General features: G+C 37.2%; 1 protein-coding gene across 17 annotated transcripts in view; it reads right to left on the reverse strand.

Annotated features, from left to right (window-relative positions):
* Positions 1-17,203, reverse strand: part of DLGAP2 (DLG associated protein 2) — a 453,855-nt gene that overhangs the window by 156,284 nt on the left and 280,368 nt on the right. The window lies entirely within an intron of this gene.

Genomic DNA, 17,203 nt, shown 5'->3' on the forward strand with positions numbered 1-17,203 from the left:
ATTACTGATTGTAAATATCAGTGGGGAAGCATCTACCAATGAATCCTTTGACAGATAGCTGCTCCTACTGGAAGGGAAGAGGAAAGTGTTCTTGGTTCTAATAATTTATACCTGTTCAAAGGAGAAAAGTTTCCCAATGACTAAGAATATGCTCAATATCATAAGCAAACATGGGGAAGAACAACCTGAGATGTGACAAATGAGATGGAGAGAATGGCTTTCCAAAATCCAAGGTAGTGAATACAGGTTGGATATCAGGAAAAGGTTCTTCACTGGAAGGGTGTTTGGGCACTGGCACAGGCTGCCCAGAGCACTGGTCATGGCACCAAGCTGCTGGAGTTCAAAAAGCATTCAGACAATGCTCTCGGGCATAGGATTTTGGGTTGGTCCTGTGTGAAGCATGGAGTTGGACTTCATGACCCTTATGGGTACTTTCCAATTTGAGATATTCTATGATTCTATAACACAGCACATTGTTTAACACTCTATGTGGGGTCAAGAGCATTATCACATCAAACTTCATCCCAAGCGACAGCAGGAAGAAGAGCAAATCTCAGCACTTTTACTTCCAGAGCCTGAGATAAAATCATGTTGTGGCCTCTTAACTCCCTCCACCCCCAAACGCACACTATGCATAAAGGCAATATCTAGCTGTGCAGAGACTGCTCTCTGCAAGCACTGAGACTGGATGCATCCACCACGCAAATCTGAATCATCCCAAACAACCTCGTAATACTTGAGTCGCCTGAACTGCTGTCACTGTGTACATGCTGTGGCTGCACATCCTGCCACTGCACTAATGTGTTTGAGAACATCTGCTCTGTGTCATTTTACTGATGCAAGTGTCCTTATGCGAATTCAAGAAAAAGAACGTGAGAAGAAAGAAAAAAAAGTCTTCTTTAGAAGGCTTTAGATCTAAAAGATAAACAACAAAAAAGTGGGATTTATTTCTCAAGCGTGCATGCACAGTTTGAGACTTGCAGCTGAGATTACTGTAAAAGTACTGTTCTGAAAACAATGCAGATAAATCGTTTAGGCTCTTGGCTCAGCATAAAGCAGCACTACTGTGTAACACTACATGTTAAGCTGAAGATATGAATGGTGGATGTGTTTGTTTTCTTACAAGTCAACCTACACTGGGCGAAAACAAGGTAGTCTGTCACCCAAGCACATGTCCTGTGTGAACTTTTAAATGAAATCAGACCTACTTTATTACTGAAACCAAAGAAGTTTACAGGGTTTTGGACTCACAAATCACGATCCGCATGGCCCAATTCCATGACTGTATTTCACTAAGAGTGATATGAGCAGACAAAGCACAGGCAGGCCATGTAGAATTTCCCATAGAAAGATAAATACAGTGTGCAGCATTTCCCTGCTAGACTTCAATACGTGCAGTTACTGCAGTTACACTGGAATTAAACCTTTGCTGTGGCTGAAACAACAGGGGTATTCAGGCTCTGCCATAGCATTGCTTCTACTTTTCTTTAGATTCAAAAAGCAGGAGAAAACTCAACATTTTCTGTTACTGTTCAGAGGACTTTGCAGCTTTTTGGACTGATTTTCAACTAAGTAAGTTTGGTCAGGTGGAATCCAATTTTCCTCCATTCTACTTATCCTATGAATTGCCCTGATTTTGTAGCATTCACTTGTATTTTCATAAATGAGACTTTCTAAGCAAAGAGCGGGAATATGAGATGAAAATGAAGTACATGCAAATGAAATACATTTCTACCTCCTTTTTAGTGAAAAATAGCTGCCATGTCCATAGTAGCAATTAGCAATGAATTACGTTCATGCAATCTCTACCTGATCCATACTATAATTAATTTAACTAAGTAGAAAAAAAGCAGTGAGTTAAAGACAAAGTTGACTTCCACTTATACTATATGGTATAATTTTTAAAGAGGAAAGAGGATGTGCTTCTCAGCAAGCTGCGTCTCTGGTATGCCGCAGTGATTTCATTAGCTTAGGGCAACAGACATTGGAGATGGCACAAGCTTTTCATGCCAATAAGCTAATTGTTTTTTCTTAGAGCTGATTAGCAAAGATGAAGTCCTGTCTATGCCTTGCCTCCAGGGCTCTGTTCTTCCTATTTCAAAAAAAAAAAAAAAAAAAGGACACTGCGCAATAATCCAGCACACAACCTTTGACTTCCACTCGCTCGGTACCCTTAGCGCCGTGCTTACAGCAAAATGCCAAAGCACAGCACAGCTGCTTTCTGCAGTGACACTGCTGACAGGCATCGGCAGGGTGCCAACACCGGAGAAATGGAAGGGACAATGTTTAAGGTACAAGAGAAAACATTTAAAGTGAGGAAAACATTTAAGTCATTTAGCATTAAAGACTCTCCATGCGACTGTCGGTGAGATGATGAAACCACCTCTGAGAACTGGTACCTGCTCATAAAGGTTAGGAGAAGTTAAATGGGTTCTGAATTATGCTCTTTCAAAAAATGAAAGTTCTCTTCCTGCTTCTAAGTGATTCAGATATATTGCCAACAGAAGCTGAATGCCTCTGCTTTGCTAAGCTTCCCTACTTGGGCTCAATCTTTTTTTCACTGAAGTCCCACAACTGGACCACAAAGCTCTGGAGCCGTTGTGGAGGTGCAGAGCACATGGACCATGAATTCAGCAAACCATACATTTTCTATGAACCAAAAACAAGGTGAAGTCCGGCCCCTCATGAAAGGGGAATACAAAAGAAGTAAAAGGGCTGCTCACAAAGGAGAAAGTGGAGTTGACACACAGTTGCAGTGGGTAAAGATGGGAGACAGCTTTGACAATAAGTTCATTGAAAAACACTGGCATATAATTCCTTGTATTGAACTGGATGGTGTGTTTGGAAGCATCCAGATTCAGTTAGTCACTACCCAAGGCTAAAGCCAATACCTAACTAGAAGTAGATAAGCAGTTCTTTGCATTAACCTCTAGAGGGGGAAATTTTCCTTCAGCTTCACAAATTATGTGCATTGCTCACTAAAAATTTGTTTTTGCAATTAAGGGAATTCTTATACAGTCCCATTCCACTGCCTACCATTATAGGGCCACTGTGCCCCCAGCCTACTGCAATAAAACCATTTTTAGGCTCTTGATTATTTTCAATGATTCATGATATTGCATTAATTTGCCACTAATCCTGTTAACAGCCAAATTACCATTTAAATGTGAATGTAAACCCTTTATGATAAAAAAGAAAAGGAATGACCTTAAAGATTACACTTAGGAATTCATAACTGTACAGTCACTGCCTTACAATCCCACTGCCTAATTGTTGTACTGGTTGTTGGAACAGATTTTTCACTCTTGGAGATAATTCGAAGAAAAAAACCAAACAGATGAACAGATAGTTATGAAAACCTAACAATGTGGCATTACAAAGCCTATTTATTACTCTGATTCATCTTGAGACCACTGCAGTATTGACTAAAATGTGTCATATTGAAACAGGTAGACCTCATTTACAGTGTTAACCAGGGTTTAATTTTGCTTCTTTTCATCAATATCATTAAGAGTGGGGTTCAAATTTGCATTTCCTCAGTAGAATTGTCTACATGTCAGTTCAGTACCTGAAATTCCATTAGCTCCAATGAAGAAGTAGCTGAAATGCAATCAAACCATTACATTGAAAACTAGAGATCAAACTTAGTCAGTTGCATTTGAACAGCTCTATCCATTGACTATCTTTGAGTAGTGGGAGCTTAGACAGCTGTTCACACAACCTATACTGTAAGTATTTGGAGCTGAATCTAACCTGAGAAAATCTTCAAGGATGGATTTCTAATATGAGAAAGCATGAGATCAATATAGGAATGATTCAGGAACGACATTTTAGCTTTGTTGATGTTGGTAAATCTGAAATTCTCAGATCTCTGAAGCAGATCATTTCCAAACAAAAGCAAACTGTGCCTTCAGAGCAGAAGTAATTTTCTCCAGGTTCTTAAAGTCATTCGATAGCTATATAGGATGATGCTTACAGGGTTAAGCTTTGCCTTCTGGCTTAATGTACCAGAATGTCTGGTTTAATGTGCCTTCTGGTTTAATGGGTACAAACTGAAACACAGGAGGGTTCTGTCTAAATACAAGGAAACTTCCACTGTGCAGGTGACTGGCACAGCTTGTGTCCTCGGCACCTACAGAAATCACTCACAAAAGCTCACTCAGAAGGTACTTGTATGTCAGTGCAGCCTCTGCCTCCCTCTGCAATATGGTTTAGCAGAAGCAGCTAATGGCAAAACAAAAATCCTATTATTCCAGACATTCACATATAGGAGCTGGTAATACTACCAAAAGCAAAATATTCTTAAAACATTCTGTTCAAAATAACACAATAAGAGTGGAGAATACGCTTCCAGATTTCCCAAAGCCTCCTATTAAAACAAAAAGCTCTTAAAATGTAGGTTTCTTTTTAATTTTATTTTGCATCCTCTTCCTTTGCATAGCAAGTATTAATTACAAACATTGTCCCAGGTTTCCTTAGAGAAAATTCATTTTTGTATTCTTGGGACTGTATTTACTATTTTGTGTTAAAATACCACCACTCTGTGTAAGGAACAAAAGTTCACATCACATTCAGGAAAAATAAATAAATAAATAAATGTTAAACTATATAAAAAAATATTTGTGATACTGGAAAGAGTTGATTGTAAACATATCTTCCAGTCTAATTTGATGTGACTGAATTCCTTTAGCAGGATGATAGTTGGTAACATGATCCAGAGCCAAAAAAACCCCAGAAACAACAACCTGGCTCAGGCCAGCTGAACTAAATCAAAGTCTGCTTCTCTTCTTACAAAACTTTGGTTTTCCTCATTTCTTTGTCTAACTTTCAAAAAGTAAAGAAAAACAACCACCAATATCAAAGCCAGCTTCCTTATATTCTGAAAGCCATTGTTAATGCATTTTCCCCTTCTCATCTTAAACAAGCTGCCTGCTTCATGCTTCCAAGTATAATCATGGCCTCAGGACTGCTTTATCCAAACTCGATACGGGGTTTTAAAATAACATCTTAAAATATGTTGTAGATCACACAGCTGCAGACAGCCATCTCCAGATCAGAACACTAATGCTTTCCAAAGCAGCTCTCACCAGGAACCTCATGGCACATTCAGGCAGAAATCCCAGCCCTGGTTCCCTGCTGAGCTGGGGGAGCTGCACCCACTCCACTCTACTGCACAGACATATTTAGGCATCACTCAGGAGCACCCGGATACTGGTGATAGAGGACGCTGTCAGCCCTGCAGGTGTAATTTGGAACTCCCTGCAGTTCACTGCAGCCTTAATGCCCCATACTGAGGACTACAACAAGCATACTGTCCTCACTGCTTGTAGTGAACCCAATCATAGAATGGCCTGGCTTGGAAAGGATCATAATGATGATCTAGTTTCAAGCCCACTGTTGTGAGCAAGCTTGCCAACCACTAGACCAGGCTGCCCAGAGCTACATCCAGCCTGGCCTTGAATGCCTCCAGGATAGGACATCCACAGCCTCCTTGGGCAACCTGTTCCAATGCCTTGAGGAAGTCATGCTACCATGGGCAGTGCTACAGCTCCTAAATCCAGTCTAGTGTGTACATACATGAAACAACCATAAAACTAAAAAAATGTTTCTGTGAAACATAAGCCAAAACAATATTCATACTTTCCCCTTCCACTTCTGCAGCTGGTTTAGGCATGGAAGAGAGATAATAATTATTTTATTGAGCTATATTAACTTCTTACTATGCCTACAAACATTTTTAATCTCAGAAAGACTTATGAAATGACATAAAATAGATTGAAAAATTAACAACTGACCCTCAGGAAAGGCTTAATTCTAATGGATTTCTCTTAAATACATCTGTAAATTTGGCAAAGTGGAGCCAGGTCTAAAATCTGCACAAATCCAGAATCTGTGGCATTGCTCTTAGTACCGCTGTATTCCTGAGCTCATCATTGAAACCTTAGAAGTCAGCTCAGACCCTAAGCTACCTCGGTGTATAAGCTTTTTTGCTGACAAGTATAACTCTTTCATATCTGTCTAAAGATGATGACACAGATGTATCCCACAGCACAACTTCCCAGTTAAGAAGGCTGCTAATAGTGACAGCCACAGGCTTATACTTGTATAACCTCTGAGATATTGTTATTTATTGGGGGACACCAAAAAGCTGGTAGAGTTTGGGTCCAGGTGAATTTGACCTATGCATTCAATCACACCATTCACATCATTTATGAAAAAAAAAAATATATATATATATACATACAGAATTATACATCTATATATTATTTGTATATTATATTATATATTTGTATTTATTATTTTATATATTATATTAATTATATATTATTTTATATTTTATATATATTATATTGTGTTTGTATTTATATTATATCATATTATATCTTATATAAAATATATTATATATATATATATACGTTTATATAAAATATTTATATGGTTTCTTTTTTTTTTTTTTCATTAAATTGGATCACATAAATTCCATGATTCTGGAGTAGCAATGGGATTACACATATCACAATATGGATTTATCATGTCTCTCAAAAATAACAAGCTGTCAAATTTTCCACACCTGAAAACCACAGAACAGTTCAAGTAAAAAATATGCTAAATTAAAAAGTTATAGAGGAAGTAAAAAATCAACCCAGCTGTTTGTGTAAATGCTAAGGGGTTTGTGAAATCTTCTGATGAAATTCTGGAAGCAGGCACAGGGCAGATCCAGGAGTCTCAAACAGAGCTTTTAGAATTCAATAATCATAAAAAATATGGGGTTTCTGAGGACTAAACTGGAAAATAATATGTCTGCTCAGTTTTATTTCAGACCCTTTCTAAATCTGCTTTCTGCATGAGAAAGGCAAGAAATCCTGTGAAATGCAACTGTTCCACTTCACGCTGCTATTCATGTCAGACCCTGTGACATGTCTTTGGGAAGGTGCTTCCTCGTGTTGTCAGCTTCTTTCAGTTTATCTCATTCTCTCTCTCTTTCTTTTTTTCCTGGAATTGCCTCTTTTCTTACACTTTCCCAGTTTTGGTGAGTTTGGTTTTTTTGCACTGAAATTTATATAAATGTAAGCTCTCCAATAGGCAACTGCTTCTAACAAAAAAACCCAATTCTCTCTCATTTTCACCTCAGCATCTGCTTCCCTCCCCCTAACTCATCTCAAATTGCTTTCAAGTTTGTGCTCAGCTTGCCCTGCTCTTTCATATATCATTCATTATCTTCTGCTGGCCAAGCCAAGAGTACTTTTTTGTATTCATTCTCCTGTCTTTTTCCTTTTGTCAAACAAAATTTGGCAGTGGTTATTAAGCAATCTTTCAAGGCTTAGATGCCTTATTTGGTTTCAGAGATATCAAATAACTATTTTTATAAATTGACATACAGAGCACAGTGTTGAACCTTATATTACACAGCTGACTCAGTGACATACCAAATATTAGGACAATTCCTGCTATACTAATCAAGCTGAGCCTGCAAAGTACTTCAGAACTGCAAAACCCTGTAGCTACTTAAGTACTTTATTAAAAAAAAAAAAAAATCATTAAAAGTGCAGGCAATGAAGCATTTCCACAAGGCACGCTCAGGAGTTTGCCAACAGATAATGCCTTTTCAGAAGGAAAAGTTAGCAATTTGGCACTGGATATGCATACATTTTGAAATCTCCAAAACTGGTATAGGAGAGAGACTGATTAGTGCTGAAGGAATACTTCTACATACAAGAAGATAGGCAAAGAGGAAAGAAAAAAAAAAATTAAAATATTAATTTAAAAACAAACAAAGCAAACCTAAAAACAGATTTTTTAGATGAAAAGCATGTCACCAGCATAAGGACTAAAAGACTGTGGGGCTGAAAAAGAAAGCATGAGAAATCTATTGTAAGTGGTACTGGACTTGAAATTGATCATTTGAAAACTAATGAAACTACAAATGTAAGTAATGGCATCTGGTATTAATACTGCTTCACATTGTTTCAAAGAATAATTGGACAAAGCTCTCAGGGCTTGTAAATCTCTGAAGCTAAAACAGATCATGTTGTCATTTAACATGAGTACACCGAAGGACATTTAAAGTTTAGATCAGGTCAACAAATACTTGGACTTCGCTTCTTTGAGAAAAATGTCCTTATGGGTTCAGCTGTATAATGTGCACATGGATGAAATCAGCTCTCCCTGCAAAGTGTTTCCTTAGTTTTCACCCGGATCTTAGTTTAGAAAACTAGCATGATCTGAGAAGTGCTCTTTGGACCCTGGAAATGAAGAAAAAATTTCCTTAATATTTTGAATCAGTTTTATATGTTACAGATGTTAAGACATTATGCTGCAGCAAAATGTGACTGCTGTTTTGATTTTATTTTCTCCTAAGTCTCACTGCTTCTTCAAACTTTATGTTCAGTTAAACCTTTTCAAGCCTGTGGCAATGTCAGAGGAGACGGTGTTAAAATTAATTAAATCTTTGAAAATGTTGAGGCACAGGCCTGCTTTTAACAAGTTTTCTCAAGAATGACGTCAATGAGAAGAGCACCAGGTGCAGGCTTTCCTTCTGCCCTGTCATATCACAGTATTCGAGATATAGATGGGTTCTGGGGTAGGCTTGTGAAAGACAACTTCTTGGGCGAAAATGTTACAGCAACCTTTAATTGTAAAACTGATATGATTTCATTCAGAAGAAAAAAAAAAAAAAGAAAGTCACAATGTGTTTTTGTGAGCATAAAGACCTAGAAGGAAATAAGAGTCATGCTAGATCAAAGTACCATCAAAGTTTGAACTTGAAATAAGTTTCTTAATTTCATACACTCCCCACAAGAAAGAAATGTAGAAACTAGCCAAGTTTCCAAAGGATGCTATGGAAATTGGGAGAATTTCCAGATGCCAAGCACTGAACAAGAAGCGCGAGTGCCTTGGCTTATTAATGTTGGAAACAGAAGCAAAGTTGAGCACATTGCAGAGGTCCGTGTTGGTTCCACACGTAGTGACCATGGTCATGAAGTAGTACACTCATGACACACTATATCTCAGCTAATAAACTCAGCTGTAGCCCAATGGCATCTGAACATATCTCTAATGCTTCAGGGCCCAAGCTGACAAGTCCATATCTTGCCAAACTGTTGCTTTCTTTGCACATCTTCACCTGAAATTAAGCCTTTACTGAAATAAAGAAATAAAAAATTAAAACTCAGAGAACTTGCTTTCCTAACTTACTGACCTATTTCTACAGCCAGAATGGAGGGAGAAAGGGACCGTGACCATTTTAAAATAGACAATAGGAATGGGTCAACAACCTATAACACAAAGCAGCTTGGAATATCGATTTCCTTGACAATGTGGTGTTCATGTCTCCTGAACAGTACTCTGCTTCTGAAGTGCCGAGTTAAGAAAGCTGTCGGTGTTTTCAGTGATGGATGCCAGAGGTGGATCAGAAATGACTGCAAGATTTTCTTGGATTTCATAGGGGTAAGAATTGCGCTGAATTGAGGAGGGGGGATGGAAGGAAAAGAAAAAAGAAGGAAGGAAGGAAGGAAGGAAGGAAGGAAGGAAGGAAGGAAGGAAGGAAGGAAGGAAGGACGGACGGACACAACATGAAACAGGAGAGTGGATTTCATGGGAAAAAGTTTGTAATAATGTAATTAAAATCTCTATGCACAAGGGAATGAAGTTAAAGCTGAATTGGCTTTTGCCCATAGGCACTTCCAGATTTGATTGCTTCAGTCAGTTGGTTTAACGTTCCTTCAGCTGGGTTTTGTGCAAGTGTGTTTTTAGCATTTTTCACATGGAATATAACCAGAGGAGAAAAATTATTTCAGGATGTATAACCCAGTGAAGTCAATAGAATTATTCCAGTACAGAATATGGTTCACCATCAAATGTGCTTGATTTGACTGGCTTTAAACATTCAAATCTTAGAGGAAATATATACCATTTAATGCTGTGTATGACTGTTCTGACACAATGCATGGACTCATAGGTAAAACAGGGCAAAAAGGTTTCCACATCTAAATCCAGGATATATATCTGATACGTATCTGTGAGCTGCAAGATAATTCAAGGCAACAAACATGCAAATATGCAAATATGCAAGCAGCCAAATTCTCATGGGTTCCTCTCATTCTGATTAATTCCATTTTGGCCTTGAAAAGCTTTTCCAAGTAAAATGACACTGAAACTGCTTGGTTCTCTGGGCAGTCTTAGAAAATCAGAATTTTCAAATGAAATGAAAAGACTTATCAGAATGCTATTAAATATTTGTATTTGAAGCCAAACGTGTAACTCACCTTTTCTAAATGATGAAGGATAGCTACACTTATGTTCAGCATAACTATACGCATATTCTGCACTACACTTAAAAATAGGAAGGTTGCATTATAATTTTTTTTTTAAGTGAGGGAGGGTTGGACTAGATGAAATCCAGAGGTTCCTTCCAACCCCTATGATTCTGTGATTCTGTATGAATATGAAATTCCACCCAACATTAATTTTCACACCATGAGAGTCACAAACCAAAACAAAACCAGAAAGAAAACAAGCAAACAAAAAGAAAACAAATATCCACAACTCTGGAAATCTGCCAGGAACAAAATAAATTAAATTTTGCAATTTCCAAAACTCACAAATCTGTGACAGCCCATTGATAAGGATGTCAACAACTACTTCTGTTAGCAATGCTAATTGACTTTGGCAGCATGGCTTTGTAATTTCATCTTATTGCATGTCAGGAATTGTAAAAATTGCAAAAACGCATTGTCAGGAATGTAAAAATGAAGAAAAGTAATAAAAAGTAAAAAAAAGGCAGTCAAAACATCTTCTGATTCTGGTCTTCATGTTAAACTTTGTATTTAACATGATACAAGTAAGTTCTGTGAGAAGGTTGATTGTTAGTATAACAAAACACAAATTGCCCTACTCTTGCTCAAAAAGACCCATCTGTTTTTAGGCACTTATTATCAATGTAATTATTTTCAGGAAGGGAAGTTATATTTTATGTGTCCCCAAAATTTTGATTTTGCAGTGATTCAGTTGCTAGATAAACTTTTGCACTGATGTAAAGTGGAGAGGATAATATCCATCTTTAACATTTCTTGGTTTAATTGTCTTACTGCAGCTGAATATGACACACAATGTAAGAAAGATTAATGATGAGAGAAATCTAAAGTCAGCAGCCTCAGGCAAGATGGTTTCTCAAAACTGGCTTTATAATCTCAGAGACATGATTAACCTTAAATTATTTCAAATTTTTTAAACCCTTTCCTTCTCTTCTTTTCTGAAGCAGCACTACAAGACCTGTTTTACAAACCCTTCTGTACACTGAAGAAAGTGTCCAGCTTTCTAATTTTTGAATGGATTTTAAATAAATTCAAACAGCATTTCATTCAACTACAGTGAATTGTGACAAAAATTTGCTGAGACTGATTAGTTTTTTTTGTTTTTTTTTTTAAACCATGGTTGAAGATATCCCTATCATATCTGAAGTTTCTTCCCTACATTCAGCTCTGTACTAAAACAAACAAACTAAATGGGTGCTAAGCCCAACAGTAAAGAATTGTTTACTCCTGTCTTTAGAAGTTTTGAGTATGGGCATCTCCTGTTAGTCAGTTCTCAAAATGAAGTTCTCCCTTGTAAGGTCGTACCTAGTCCTTGGTCTCTTCTTCTCACACATTATACATCCAAAATACACTTCTCATCAGATATTTAAGACATTGTCAACTCATCAGTTTTCTCTTCAATTCTCAGTTGTGGACAGCCCACCCAGGTCTTAAGGGAATGTGAAGGAGAACATGATATTATGGTAATGTGAGCAGCAGCAGAGCTAACCTGCTGGAGAAACAGTTTCTGATGGACAGCTTAGACTGTTTTCCCAGAAAAAATAAGCCTGGAATCTATTAGAGTGCTGGTATAGGTTGCCCAGATGCTGTGGAATCTCCTGCTTGAAGATCTCCAAAAGCCACAAGGATGCAGTGCTGGGCACACTGCTCTGGGTATCCCTGCTGGAGCAGGGCTGCACCAGATGGACCCAGAGGTCCCAGCCAAGCTCAGCCATTCTGGGGTTCCAGTTCTATATTTACTTACCCTAATTATTTTCCTCATAAGGATTCCTAATTTTTGACTGTATATTTAGTATTATTTTAAGAGATTCACCTCCCTTAAGCAATTAATTGATTATAGTTTGCTTTGGACACAAGATCTGAAAAATTCACATCAAAAACTTGGGAATGCTGACAGGTTGTGCAAATATTCTACTCCAAAAAAACCCCAAAAATTAAACACAAGAAACAAAATGAAACAAAAAAAGAATGAGAGAAAATGATATACTACATCTTTAAATTTCCTCTCCAATACCCTTGTTCCACATTGGACAAAGGAAAAAATTCAGTAACATATAAAATACTTCCAAAAGCTGGAATCACATCGATGTCCATTAGTATAATTAATATATACTATCTTAAAGTCTAACTGTGAGAACAATTTTCAAAATATCTGGTAATTTGATACATGGTACTTTACTTAAAGTAGATGCTTGAATTAAAAATAGCTTTGCAATAAAATTGGTGTATGCTATTACATTCAGCAATACCTTTATTTTCTGAGAGTTCACAGCCTTGAGGAAAAAAAAAAAAGGAGTGAAATAAGTATTTTCTATGCAAAGAGACAGCAAAGGTCAGTCTTTCAAGATTTTAGTGGCATGTTAAATTTCTCCTTTGTCATACAACGTAGAAGGGCAATATAAGATAGAGAATGGCCAAATCAAGGAATTCACAAGTGTTGGCCTATTTCCATGACAGTTACTGGCCTGGTCAGAGACTAATTAATTGCAAGAGGTAGAGAAGTTGTCATGATACTGTTCAACAGAAAAGTGGTCTGTTACTGTAGTCAATCTAAAGTTAAATATGAGTAGATAATATCATGCTATCTATGGAAAAAATAAGCACTGTAGTGGGAGCATAAACAAGAGCATGAGGTACAACACATGGAAAGTCCTTCTCATCTTAAATCCAGTGTAAGTTAGGGCCACAGCTACATGCAGATTTTATAGTAGAGAAAGAGAGCAGAGCTTTTCCAAACTTATGAAAAAAGACTGAAAATGTATTTTCCTTTAGGTCTAAAAGAGATAAAACTAACAGAGAACATGAAAGGCTGATGCTAAAGGGAAGGAAAATTCTATTTAAACTTTCATATGCAAAAAAAATAATGAGCTTATTCTGAAAAAGAGAAGACTTGTGTCAAACATTAGGTGAACTTTCTAACAGCAAGGATCATGAAACAGAGGTACAAATTTGCAGAGGATATTATGATCTTTCTTCTGCAAGAACTGAAAATCAGGTTAGTCTAAACATCCGCTAAGGATCATTGACCTTATAGGGGTAGGGGTTCTTTTCTTTCCTAGTTTTCTGAAAGTGTATTTTTTGTTTATTGTAGGGATTGACTAGTTATATTGTGAACAAATGTTAGATTGATCCTTGTTAATCAGTCAGTTCTATGTATTTTCTAATCTACTAGCATAAGAGAAATCTCAACACAAATATATTAAAAAGAAATATAAGTTTAAAAGGTCCCCAAAAGCATTCACAATAGAATTTTTCAGGATGCCTTCTGCAATACATATGCTTACAGTTCCCGAGCAGATTCAGATTATGTCAAATGAGTAAAAAAAGGAAAATGGAATACCGTAATTACATAAAAAAGAATAAAGAATTTCAGTGAGCACAGGAAAACACTAAAATATGAATAAAATATTTAGCTTAAGAAAAAGAATTAAAAATTCTTTTAGAGACTAATGTGATGCTGACTTGAAAATCCCCAGAAAAGTTAAAGCAACTTGAGATCAAGAAGAACAGTGCTGAACAGAAACTAATATGAGAGCAAAAGCAATGGATATAAACAGGGATTCTTGAAAGTGCAATTCTGCATTTTAGTTTATAAATTTATACCTACCTTATAAGATGATGATTAAAAAAAAACAATTTATCCTTTGCTTACAGACAGGCTGTAGAAATAAAGCCCTGGTTTGCTCTATCACTGGCCTTAATTGATAAGCATCTCCTAACCCAATCATTTTGTTTCAAAGCACACCACTATTATTATTTTTACTTAGAATGTTTTATTGTTCTCAAGGAACATATCTGATGCATTAGAAATCTCATGTCTTAGTGAGGCTTGGGAATGCCACAGGTGGCCTTCATCTGAGGTGAAGAATTAAAAAAAAAACCCAAAAACTATTGGAAAGTCCTTCTTCCATGTGTCTGAAACAAAAGGGGTGGGACATCCCCTTACATATTAAAAAATCATTCAAGTTGGGAAAGATGTCTAAGATCACTTAGTGCAACCATCCAGCTCAGCTACTTCCAATACTGCCCACAGTATGACCTGTTTCATTTAGGGATGCTAACAAGCTCAACATTTTGTGTTTTTTTTTTGTTTTTTTTTTGTTTTTTTTAATTAAAATTATGTTAAGTATGATGAAAATAAGTCAGAGGATAACTTGCTCCCTAGGACAATATTATGTTCTGTTCTTACCTCAGTTAAACCCACTGAGCTAAGAACTCAGTTACTGCTCATAACTGTTAGACTCCAGTTAGCCATATTTCAGCAGCCTCCTACTGCTACTGCAAATGGAAACTGTACTGGTTCTTTCCTGGAAAGGACTTTAAAACCACACCTAGTGACAGAACCTGTGTGAACAGCTCACACAAAACTTGTCTTACAAGTATGTCAGAAGTACAGAAATTCTGATTCTTTTTTGTAACTAAAGTTCAACAAAATTATTAGGAAACAGTAGCTGTGAGGGTGTGGAACAATAGCTTTGTTCAAAAAGAACTGCATTGGTATAACTGAGGGGATAATGAGTAGTAATGCTAACGTGAGACTAAGCATTCATGTATGGAAGCTTCAACTGCAGCTGAGCCCCAGAGAAAATGAAACACTTAGTATCTCCCTAATTTCCACATAGTGAATCATCCCTATGAAGGTAAGCACTAACCGTGTCCAAGAAGAAAAATTTGTGTTCAGCAACCCATGCTTTTCTCTCTTGTCTTTAAGTATGGGACCCAGACATTTTGAAAAAATAAACTTGAATTATGAGTTGTGAGTATATTTATTATATTCATAACAATACAAGTTAGGATTGTCCTAGAAATGCCAGAGCACGAATTGTGGAAAAGTATAGTATGATTTCCAGTTTCAGAAGCAAGTCCTCAAACCGTTTAGGAACTTGACTAAAAATAAAAATCTGACTGTGACTGACAATATTTGTCTATTATATATCATATAATCACAGAATGGGTTGGTCTGGAAAGGATTTTAAAGCCCATCCAGTCCCAATCCCCTGCCATGTGCAGAGTTGCCAACCACTGGATCAGGCTGCCCAGGGCCCCGTCCAACCTGGCCCTGAGCAGCTCCAGGGATGGGGCATCCACAGCTTCTCTGTCCAAAATATATATGATACGTATTTTTGTATGTATATGATGTTACATTCAAAAGACCACAGTTGGGTAGGTAGGATGATGGGGGAAAGCTCCTGTTTGTATTCTCTGGGTGCTGCACTATCTTGCTGATGAAGAGCATGAAGGGAAGGCAGAACTGAACCTCCCCATGGGGTAAGAAGGAGGACAGACAGACAGATGTAGCAAAGTCAGTCAGCAAACAGCCTATACAGGTATGGCTTTAAAAGTGCAGACAGCTTTGTAGACCCCAGGAGAAAATCTTTTTCCCAGTGATCAAGAAGGGGCTGCACCCAACTGCTGCAGTGCCCTAGTTGACTGAAGAGTTCCTGGAACACAGCAAAAGGTGTGACTGATTCAAGGCTCAGAATTTATCCACCCCCTTTTCCAACTGATTTTGGCATAGGGTTTTTTATGACAAATAGCTTAAGGAACCAGTAAATTTCTCTACATCAAAGTCAACAAAAAAAGAAAGACACATTCTTTCAGAATATTGACAAAAAGTACTGTGGTCAGTGTGCATGTATTTGAAGCTCAGTTCTTATTCTTAAACGCTTAAGGATTTAGGTTTTGTGGCTTACATATATTCTTGATTTTGAATGGTTTGCTGCTTCTATAAGAATACTGCCTTGGTGTGAACAAAGATTTTATGTGATGTCATTTGGTGGTTCTGAGATTGTCTGCTCACTGTTGCTGTAGAGAGACTGAAGGATTCATTACTGGCAGCTTGGTCACCATATACAGAAAACAAAAAAGAATGCTGGATAGGTGTTTAGCAGAATGAGGTACATTTGGAAGAACAACTATAACACTCTGTGCTCTCAAAACACTGCATCTACAGGTTAGGTTCACTGAGAATGTAAATCGATGGAATGTGGAAGTCAGCAGAGCTGTTACCACAGTTTTGTCCTATGCTTATTATACCCCAAACTGCTCTTATATAAGAGCTCCTCAAACTCTCAGACATTTGTGGAAATGAAATGATACTTCAGAAGTTTTAATATAAAAACTTCAAAGGCACCGGAAAACACTTTACTGTGCCACACAACAGCTTGTAACTTCCTTGCATGTGCATTCACCACAGAATTGAGAAAAACTAGCTCACGGCCCTAACCAAGACCATGCACATGAGTCCTACCAGTACTAGCAAGAGGCCTAGAACAAAGACAGAAGACAATGCCAGATTACATCCTATCCACAAATAGAGCAAATGTGTCAAAAGACAAGCTAAGCTAGGAGAGCCCTTCCACTCCAGAAAGTCAACACAAGCAGAGCTCAGTGAGCACGCAGGCACAGAGGCTAAGCAAGGTGAAGGGTTCCTGACATACAGCAAGGCCCAGCACTGATCCAGAAAGAATATAACCAGCTATATTTCTTCAAGAATAGGTCACTCTAAGGCAGACAGCTTCACGTGATGACATAAAGCCTCCCACAGTCGGTGTCAAAATTTCCTGCTGATACTAATTTTCATTTAACACTTCAGTAACTTCACATCATTGTTTTTTTGTTTCTTGTTTTTTTGTTTTTTTCCTCAGTTAAACTCTGAACAGTTGGGTATCTCTCTAGAAAACTGAAAAATAATTTTAAGTAATGATATCTACTGTTATATAAATTACGGGTGTTTCTAGTATCTTTTATCAAAAAGAAACTAAAAATATCAGTATTTTCTAATAAAATTAACATTCCTCTCCCCTTAATAAAACAAACAAACAAACAAACAAAAAACATTTAATTAGTTAATGGCCCTGATGCAAGTAATTACAAAAGGATTTTATCAG

The sequence above is a fragment of the Phasianus colchicus genome, chromosome 2 (assembly GCF_987193195.1).
Source record: "Phasianus colchicus chromosome 2, bPhaCol1.hap1.1, whole genome shotgun sequence".
Lineage (NCBI taxonomy): Eukaryota > Metazoa > Chordata > Aves > Galliformes > Phasianidae > Phasianus > Phasianus colchicus.